The following is an 8,262-nucleotide window of genomic DNA, read 5'->3' on the forward strand; positions in this document are numbered from 1 at the left end:
CATTTCATGGGAAATAGATGGGGAAACAGTGGAAACAGTGTCAGACTTGATTTTGGGGGGGCTCCAAAATCACTGCAGATGGTGACTGCAGCCATGAAATTAAAAGACGCTTACTCCTTGGAAGGAAAGTTATGACCAACCTAGATAGCATATTCAAAAGCAGAGACATTACTTTGCCAACAAAGTCAGTCCAGTCAAGGCTATGGTTTTTCCTGTAGTCATGTATGTATGTGAGAGTTGGACTGTGCAGAAGGCTGAGCACTGGAGAATTGATGCTTTTGACCTGTGGTGTTGGAGAAGACTCCTGAGAGTACCTTGGACTGCAAGGAGATCCAACCAGTCCATTCTGAAGGAGATAAGCCCTGGGATTTCTTTGGAAGGAATGATGCTAAAGCTGAAACTCCAGTACTTTGGCCACCTCATGAGAAGAGTTGACTCATTGGAAAAGACTCTGATGCTGGGAGGGATTGGGGGCAAGACGAGAAGGGGACGACAGAGGATGAGATGGCTGGATGGTATCACTGACTCGATGGACGTGAGTCTGAGTGAACTCCGGGAGTTGGTGATGGACAGGGAGGCCTGGCGTGCTTCGACTCATGGGGTCGCAAAGAGTCGGACACGACTGAGCGACTGATCTGATCTGAATGATTAGTGATGTTGAACATCTTTTCATGTGGTTATTGGCCATTTGTATATCTTATCTGGAGAAATATCTATTGTAGTATTTTGTCTATTTTTTAATCAGGTTGGTTGATTTTTTTTTGTCCCTGAGTTTCAGTAATTTTTTGTATACTTTATACATTAATGCCTTATGGGATATGTAATTTGCAAATATTTTTTCCCATTCTTTTGGTTGCATTTTCACTCTATTACTAGTGTCCTTTAATGCACAAAAAGTTTTTCATTTTGATGAAGTCCAGTTTGTCTGTTTTTTTCTTTCATTGCTTGTGCCTTTGCTGTTTTAGCCAAAAAAATCAGTGCCAAATCCAGTGTCACGAAGCCCAGAGTTTTCTTCTCTCTATGCCATCTTCATCTAGCCTCTCATAGCAGTTTCTATTTGTCTTCTAGTTAGACATAAATAACTAACTTTCCCCCACCCTGCCCTTGTCATTAGCATTAATGTTTAAAACCTGGCAATTTTGCTATCAATCCACAATGTAGATACAACCACTTTTTGATGAAAGGCTAAGACAAGCTGGAGTAAGTTCTGAATGACCTTGATCTTAACTCTGATCACAGTGAAAAGGACCTCAGACTAGATGAGGCAGGGTTTTTGGAATCAAAAGGACCTCACCCAAATCTGCCTGTGTCTACCACTGCTAGCTGGGTGGTTGGGGGCAAGTTTTGCCTCTAAGCTTCAGTTTTCATTTTATCTTTTTTGTTGTTTTAAAATTTTTTGCTCCTGTTTTTGGCTGCTCTGGGTCTACGTTGTAGCACACGGACCCTCTCTAGTGTGGTGAGTGGGGGTGACTCTTCATTGCGGTACAGGGCTTCTCATTGCCGTGGCTTCTCTTGTTGCAGAGCACAGGCTCTAGGTATGCAGGCTTCAGAAGTTGCAGCACATGGGCTCAGTAGCTGTGGCACATGGGCTTTGTAGCATGTGGGATCGTCCTGGGCCAGGGATTGAACCTGTGTCCCCTGCATTGGCAGGCAGATTCTTAACCATTTGATCACCAGGCAAGTCCTATATTTTATCTTTAAAATGTGGATAATTATACCTACTTGAGGTGTAGTTGTGAGAGTGACAGATAATGGCAGAGAATGACATCTCTGGCTCTTGGAAACTGGGAGTCCTAATGAATAATGATGCTGTGTTAGACTTGGTTGACACCCAGTATAACTCCTCGACCTCTAGCCCATGAGCACCTCCAGGATCAAGTTAGCACATCCTCATCTCTGGATCCTAACACTTGGTCCCAAGCCTGGCCCACAGTAGGGTCTCTGTAGGCATTTGTTGACTGAATGATTTGGAAGGTGAAAAAGCATTCCCTTGAAGCCAGCCTGAAAGCCACATCCTTGACTTGGCACATAAGTGTGAAGTAATGAGTCTGAGGATTCATATGGAAAGCATTCTTGCTCTTGGAATGTATTTCTTTCCACATATGATGCCAACGATGCCCAACTTTTCCTCTTCACTGCTGCCGTTATTTGTTTACTTTCCAAATGAAACTGATCCTGCACAGAGAGGGAATTTCGGAAGTTTCAATGGACACGGAAGCCGGGTGCCTGGATGGTTTTATTGCTGAGTCCTGCGTCTGGGAAACCTCTCAGTACTGGGGTTTCCTTCAGAATGAAAGACAAGGGGAAGCTGACTGGCAGGCACACTGACTACAAGATAGAGATCTTTTGAATTCCCGATTTTAGCAAAGTTTGATTTGATAGATTCTGTACAGTTCTGTTAAGTTACATTGAATTTGGTGCTTAGGTGAATATGGAGCAGATCAGATGTTTTTTCTGATTCCATTCAAATTTTTATTCTCTGTACAAAATAATGTCATTAGCAACTTTAAAAAAAGTTACAGCGTGAAGTATTTCTTGACGTGCTAAAGTGGCCAACACTGAGACTAAGGAAATACATGTATTAATTTTGGATCATAGTTCCTTTTGTAAACTATTTTTGGAGTGCAATTTGCTGTCATCAACATCAGATTTTCTTCCTTGGTGAAGTATTTGTTCAAAGACAAGTCCTTATGAGTAATCATCAGAGAAAGAGGAAGCAGGTTAATTTTACTTTGAAAAGGCTGTTGGGTGCCGAAGCTGGTAGGCTGTGCAAAAGTATAGGCTTGGACTGTTTCCAAAGTGCATCTTAAAAGAATCGTGGCTAATATTGTTCGCCCCAGTGGCTATTTCTGAGCTCAGATTTAGTGGAAGATGATTACATGGACTTAACAGAAACATGATCAGGCAAGTATTTTATATCCTGGCACATTCTTGACACTCTCACTGGGCAGACTCTAGTTTCCATGGGTCCGGACCCTCCCTAGTGTTATCAGCCTACCACTGAGAACATCCGTTTTAAACACAGATCTGAGCAAGTCCTCCTCCTGCCTAAAAATCCCCACCAGCTATCCCACTTCTTCCAGGATATGGTCCAAAGATATCCCAGGCCTGTGTGAGCCAACCCTCTGTTGAGCCTGTAAGCTTGATCCCTGGGTCTTTCACAGCCTTTTTAGAACTCTCCACTTACATATATAACAAAAAAACTCACCATTTCAGACTAAACAAATCATGGCATTCAGTACATGTAAAAATGCACCCATCACTATGATGTAGTTTCAGAATATTTTCATCACCCCCAAATGAAACCATTTACACCTTAAGCGGTCACTCCCTGCAGCCCCTCCCTGCAGCTCCTGGCAACCACTAACCTACTTTTTGTGTCCCTGGATTTATCTGTTTTGGCTATTTCATATGTCTAGAATCATTGTCTAGAATATTGTATGGAATCATGTAATATGTGACCTTTGAGTTTAGTTTCTTTTACATAATACAATATTTTCGAGGTTCATTTGTGTGGTGACAGTACTGTGTTAGAAATTCATGCCAGGCTTTTCTGGTGGTACAATGGATAAGAATCCACCTGCCAATGCAGGGAGCATGGGTTCAGTCTCTGGTCCGGGAAGATTCCACCTGCCACGGAGCAACTAAGCCTGTGTGCCACGACTTCTGAGCCTGCGCTCCACGACAAGAGAAGCCACCACAATGAGAAGCCCACACACCCCAAAAAGAGTAGCCCTGACTTGCTGCAACTAGAGAAAGCCTGAGTGCAACAGCAAAGACCCAATGTGGCCGTGAAAGTCGCTCAGTCGTGTCCTACTCTTTGGGACCCCATGGACTATACAGTCCATGGAATTCTCCAGGCCAGAATACTAGAGTGGGTAGCCTTTCCCTTCTCCAGCAGATCTTCCCGACCCAGGAATGGAACCAGGGTCTCCTGCATTACAGGCAGATTCTTTACCAACTGAGCTATCAGGGAAGCCCATAAGTATATACATAAATAAAAATAACAACAAAAGAAAAAGATTCATGCCTTTCTGTGTCTGAATAATATTCTATTGTATGGATATAGCACAATTGTTTATGCATCCATCTGATGACGGACATTTGGATGGTTTCCACTTTTGGGCTGTTGTGACTGCTGCGTGCGTGTACATATATCTGCATGAGTACCTGTTTTCAGTTCTTTTGGGTACATACCCAGGAGTGGAACTGCTGGGTCATATTATATTTCTGTTTAATGTTTTGAAGAATTTTCAAACTATTTTCTTCCCTTTTCTCTCTCCTTTTAAAAATTTTGTTTATTTATTTTTATTTTTGGCTGTGCTGGGTCTTCTCTGCTGCGCATGGGCTTTCCCCGGCTGTGACGAGTAGGGACTACTCTTCATGGTGGTGCGAGGGCTTCTCATCGTGGTGGCTTGTCCTGTTAGCGGAGCACAGGCTCCAGTAGCTTCAACATGCAGGCTTAGTAGCTACGGCTCATGGGCTCTATAGTTCGGGCTCAGTAGTTGTGGTGCACGGGCTTAGTTGCCCTGAGCAATGTGGAATCTTTCCGGACCAGGGATCAAACCCACTGACCCCTGGATTGGCAGTCGGACTCCATCCACTGCACCACTAAGGAAATCCTTTTTTCTTTTGTATTTCTGTAATACAATGTATTCAAGAGAATTTCTATTGTAGTTCAATTAGGTATTTTGTTATAACAGGCTATCTATGTATCTGAGGACAGGGATTGGGTCTTGTTCATCTGTGAATCTCCAGTACCTGTTACAGGGCTGCACAGAGTAGGTGCTCAATAAATGCGTGTAGAATTGGATTGACTGTAAAGGGATTATATGCAGTTTTTATCCTTGAGGAATATGTGGTGTGTGTAGTAAGCTGTAAATATGAGTGATGGGCTGAGTGGAGATTGGGGGTAGGTAAGGTGAAAAAAAATGTTAAAAAGGGGGGTGCTTCCCTGGTGCCTTAGATGGTAAAGAATATGACTGATGGGCTAACTGGAGATGGGGGTAGGTGAGGTGAAGAAGACCCTGCCGATTCCTTTCAGTTCAGTTCAGTTCAGTCGCTCAGTCGTGTCCGACTCTTTGCGACCCCATGAACTGCAGCACACCAGGCCTCCCTGTCCATCACCAACTCCTGGAGTCTACCCAAACCCATGTCCATCGAGTCAGTGATGCCATCCAACCATCTCATCCTCTGTCGTCCCCTTCTCCTCCTGCCCTCAATCTTTCCGAGCACCAGGGTCTTTTCAAATGAGTCAGCTCTTTGCATCAGGTGGCCAAAGTATTGGAGTTTCAGCTTCAATATCAGTCCTTCCAATGAACACCCAGGAATGATCTCCTTTAGGATGGACTGGTTGGATCTCCTTGCAGTCCAAGGGACTCTCAAGAGTCTTCTCCAATACCACAGTTCAAAAGCATCAATTCTTCGGTGCTCAGCTTTCTTTATAGTCCAACTCTCACAGCCATACATGACCACTAGAAAAACCATCGCCTTGGACAAAGGGAAAAGAAGATCAGTGTGGCAGAACTAGTTATTCACAAGGACCTGGCTTCTATGGCTGGTTTCCTCCTCCTATAAGTCGATCTAATCGTGTCCGACTCTGCAACCCTGTGGACTGTAGCCCTCCAGGCTTCTCTGTCCATGGGATTTCCCAGGCAAGAATACTGGAGCAGGTTGCCATTTCCTTCTGCATGGGATCTTCTTGACCCAGGGATCAAGCCCACATCTCCTGCATTGGCAGACAGGTTCTTTACCACTAGCGTTTGCCTTTAACTAACTCATTTTAATTTTCTGGAATGTTCAGTTCTCCTCTTTGTCAAATGAAAAGGTGGGATATTTGAGTGATATTCCATTTTTTGGTTTGTTTTAAGCAACGGGAACTTGTTTTTTTCATAGGAAATCACTGCTTGGAAGCCCACCCTGCCTTTGTCAGGGGAGGGCAGAGTGCGGAGCAAGGCACAGACCGGGAGGCAGGGCAGCCCTGATCCCTGCAGCCCCGAGACTGAGAGGACCCCGAAACCCAAGGTCCCAGCGCATTCAGTAGCTCTGAGAGACCTCTGTTCTAGAAAGACCAAGGAAGCCTTAATGCACACAAGCGAATATTCTACGAAAGAAGTATTTTTTCCCAAGCAATAGAGGGGGGCTTAAGGAATGAGATAGCAACTTCAACAAGAAAAGAACAAAAGATTTTGATGAAATATTGCATCAAGTAATCCATCTGGTTAAAAAGGGGATACTTCCTCATAGTTCCCTTCTCACCTCCTCATATTTAAAAAAAAAAACAGGTGCTGCAGGTTGACTTCATGAACGGAATCGTCAAACATTTGTACTCTCCTAACTGAACGGATTCCTGCAACACGAGAGCATTTCCTCTGCAAATCTCCTGCCTGGTACCACAGCTGAGCAGGTCCCTGGGCAGGCCTGGTCTCGTTCTTACTTTCTGGGTTTCCTTTTCTTTCACTCTCTCTCTCTCTTCTGGCAAAATGTCTTGAAAACAGGACATTTACACTACACCCTCACATTATCTTTTCTCTCTAGTTCTTTGCTTTTGAACTAGCCTTCAACATGGGGAAGTTTAGCTGAGAGCCCCCCAAACCACTTCCTGGCCCGCCTATGGCACCGACAAGTTGTAACCTGTCGTTCCGCAGGGATCGTTGGTAATGCTTGGCTTGCCTTGCTCTTGTTCAATTTTTTATTTCCGCAGAAGCTCATTAGGAGGGAACACTTCTGAAAACGTACTGCCTGAACCTCAAAATCTCTTCTGGTGTATTCAAACTCAGGCACAGAAGTCATTCAGAAACTGAGATTGAAGTTGATTTAGCCGGGTGTCTGAATTAGCCCCCAAACCACATCATTCTTATTGTAAGTATCTCTACTTGCTGTCATAGAAACGGTTGAAGCAGTGTAACCACAAACATTATTCACCTTCCACTATTAACCCTCTTGTTCATTTCTTTTTTTTTTTTTTCAAAGCTCTTCTGGAAATTCTACTTCTTTTAAAACAGATTTTCTAGACAATGACTGCTTTTTTGCTGATGGAGTCCTATTATAAAAATAGGAAGAAATTCAGTTTCAATATCCCTCTGATTCTACTTGCTTAGCAGTTGCTTTCACTCCAAAATGGGCAGGAAGGTAAACACTGCAATCTTTTTACCATTTCTTTAAATGCTTTAAAAAGAGAGAACTCACAGTTTTCTGGAGGGTGCCCACATGCTGTTAATCCCTCTTGCTCCACCATGGTGCTGTAGGACTAAATGGAGGACTGGCTGCCGTAATCCTTTAACTGGCACTTCAGAAATGGTGTAGAAAAGCTAAAGTCTGTCTTGCAAACCCCAAAACTTGTCTCCACAATCTTGCCTCGATCAGCTTCCAAAGTATAATGCGGTGTGATTATTTTCCTCTGGGGAAACCTGTGTAACAGGTCTCTGAGTGCCATTGGATGTGTCAGAGGTTTAATTGATTCTTCACCATGTCTCTGCACCCCATAATAGCCTTGCTAAGCACAGGACGTGTTTTACGGGAATAGTCACCCAGAGCTTAATTTGTTGTTGTGAGGCAGACAAGACTGTTTCCCAATGAAATTAAATCTGTTTCGTGCCCTGCGAGTTTCTTCCTGATGAAGTGTGCTCTGCTGACTACTGAGAGTGCAACCCTTGATGGTCTCCAATTAGCATGGATGCCATTCCAGGGAAAGCTTACTCTCTGTTCCTTGCCAGTTTTGGAAAAACATTCTGGTGGAGAACAGGGCTGCCACAGAACTCTGTTCCTTGATTTCATTTACTTTTCTCTTGCTTCTTGGGTCACAAGACAGGCGTGATCCACATGCCCTTATCACAACCCATGTAAAGTTATCTCACACATGCTATCTTATTTTGTCATCTTGATAACATTGCCATGAGGGCAGGCAGGTATTATTATGCCCATTTTACAGATAAGAAAACTGAGTCCCAAATAGTCTTGCAACTTACTCAAGGAACCACTGATAATAAGCACCAAGTAAGGACTAGAAAGCACTTACTCTTTTTAGTAATTACCCTCTTCCTTGGTCTAAAGTGGGCTTCCCTTGTGGCTCAGCTGGTAAAGAATCCACTTGCACTGTGGGAGACCTGGGTTTGACCCCTGGTTTGGGAAGATCCCCTGGAGAAGGGAAAGGCTACCCACTCTGGTATTCTGGCCTGGAGAATTCCATGGACTGTATAGTCCTTGGGGTGGCAAAGAGTTGGACGTGACATCCTGGAATGTGAAGTCAACTGGGCCTTAGGA

General features: G+C 43.9%; 1 protein-coding gene across 1 annotated transcript in view; it reads right to left on the reverse strand.

Moving 5' to 3' along the window:
* The window catches only part of PTPN3 (protein tyrosine phosphatase non-receptor type 3), a 167,643-nt gene extending 160,436 nt beyond the window's left edge, over positions 1-7,207 (reverse strand). Inside the window, exon 1 of the mRNA XM_070795247.1 lies at positions 7,189-7,207. The gene's annotated coding sequence lies outside the window, so the exon portion shown is untranslated. The remainder of the gene's footprint in view (positions 1-7,188) is intronic.
* Between the last annotated feature and the right edge of the window lie 1,055 nt (positions 7,208-8,262).

The sequence above is a fragment of the Bos indicus genome, chromosome 8 (assembly GCF_029378745.1).
Source record: "Bos indicus isolate NIAB-ARS_2022 breed Sahiwal x Tharparkar chromosome 8, NIAB-ARS_B.indTharparkar_mat_pri_1.0, whole genome shotgun sequence".
Lineage (NCBI taxonomy): Eukaryota > Metazoa > Chordata > Mammalia > Artiodactyla > Bovidae > Bos > Bos indicus.